The sequence below is a fragment of the Limulus polyphemus genome, unplaced genomic scaffold (assembly GCF_000517525.1).
Source record: "Limulus polyphemus unplaced genomic scaffold, Limulus_polyphemus-2.1.2 Scaffold8802, whole genome shotgun sequence".
Classification (NCBI taxonomy): Eukaryota; Metazoa; Arthropoda; class Merostomata; order Xiphosura; family Limulidae; genus Limulus; species Limulus polyphemus.
The window spans coordinates 15,822-17,985 of NW_013674412.1; positions in this window are offsets into that span (position 1 = coordinate 15,822).

A 2,164-nucleotide genomic window follows, 5' to 3' on the forward strand; every position below is an offset into this window, starting at 1 on the left:
TATAAAAGAGGGTGACAACGTGACGGGAATAATGTGTGTGGAGACAGTGAGTAATTGAACTACAGTCAGAAGTATTGTTGACGTTTGTTGATATATCGTTTGTTTTAGTGCGATTGTTGAAAATAAGTGTATCGTAAAGTTGTATTTGGAAAGAATAAACCAGTTTTATTAAGTAAGGACTTGTGTCGCTAAAGTTTCGTCGGAACGAAGTTACGGAAAGTTAATTAACAAACGGAGACGTAACAATAATAAAAAAAGCCTATTACAAATAATCCGTAAATTATTCATTTCATGTTTAGATGAAATCTGCCATAATTCAGTTCATTTTCCAAACGAACACATCTGAAGTCATGACTTACACATTTTAAACATGAACAGTAGACTGACATTTGACAGAATAATAAGCAGCTCTAGAGAAATGTTTCTATTTTGGTAATTTGCTGAAAATAAGTGTCCAAATACAAAACACACACAAAGAAGTTTTAAGACAATTTATAAACTTATTTCTATTCTAGGTAACTACTATCATTCACCTTGGAAACCATGCTGGAATAGACACGTGTATATTTGATCTGAAAGTTCAACATCTTTATTGTGTTTACTTTTAAACAACCACCTACTACACGGAAAAAATAAACTTCTTTTTAGTTAGGCCTAAGCACGTGGTTCAATATTTGTTAGTCGAGGCTTAAGATAAGAAAGAGTAGTTAGGCCTAAGCACGTGGCTCAGGATTTGTTAGACGAGGCTTAAGATAAGAAAGAGTAGTTAGGCCTAAGCACGTGGTTCAAGATTTGTTAGACGAGGCTTAAGATAAGAAAGAGTAGTTAGGCCTAAGCACATGATTCAAGATTTGTTAGACGAGGCTTAAGATAAGAAAGAGTATAGTATGAGCATTAAAATTTACAAGATTATTATGATTTTTTTTTAAGAGGGAGGTGGGATCGTTTCTGAAATCAATAATTCGTGCAGGCCCGCATAAGCTAAGAGTTAGTAGCAATCCAATACATGATCCACGACAAAGATCATGCTAGAAAGAAGGAACACATTAGCAAACGAAAGAGGTTATGAAGATGAAATTATAAAAATCCACATTCGACAACTTTTGTAGCATTAGATTTAATTTTCCATGACTATTAAAATTCAGTTGAAGTATGAAGGTCGTTTACATCGATGTTCCCCTCCCATCCCTGGCGACGTCTTTGGTGGGTAACCAACCATAATATAACTACTTATGCATACAAAACACTTAAGTGAAAAAAAAGTTACCAAAATATAGATTTCTGTTTAAAGTTTAGTTGTGTATATTTATATATGTGCATATGTTACTGAATTTAGGCTTCAATATAATAAACAAACGATCTTTAACCATTCCAGCCCTAATATTGTAATGAATACCATTAAACAAACGGCCTTTAACCATACAAGCCCTAATATTGTAATAAATACCATTAAACAAACGGCCTTTAACCATACAAGCCCTAATATTGTAATAAATACCATTAAACAAACGGCCTTTAACCATACAAACCCTAATATTGTAATAAATACCATTAAACAAACGGCCTTTAACCATTTAAAAAAATGTGCGCAACAATATAAATACAAGAACGTATTATTCAGAGTCGATCGCAATCTCTGCCATTTTCGCGAACATATACAGAACGTTTTCTTTTTCATAATCGTCATCTCTCGAAAGTGTACACATAAACCTCGGAGGTTTTTCGGACATTATCTATTATAAATAGGGAACTTGAAAACAGAAAATTAGTGTTTAAGTCTAGAAAACTTACACGGGTTGCCGCTAGGCAACACGTTTCGAAGTTTGTTTGTAGTTAAGTGCAAAGTTACACAACGGGCCACTTGTGCTGTGCCAACCACAGGTATCGAAATCCGGTCTCTAGTGTTGATACTCCGCAGATTTTTTACCGATGTGGGGGGGGGGGGTAGCAATGCCATCCTTTCGACATTTTTGAACAGCTCTCTTACTTTCTCACTCCCCACCCTTAGTTTATACGTTCACAAACAATTGTTATATACGAATCAATTAATGGTATTTATTACTATTTATTACAATATTAGGGCTTGTATGGTTAAAGGCCGTTTGTTTAATGGTATTTATTACAATATTAGGGCTGGTTAAATTAATTAAATTCATTGTTAACA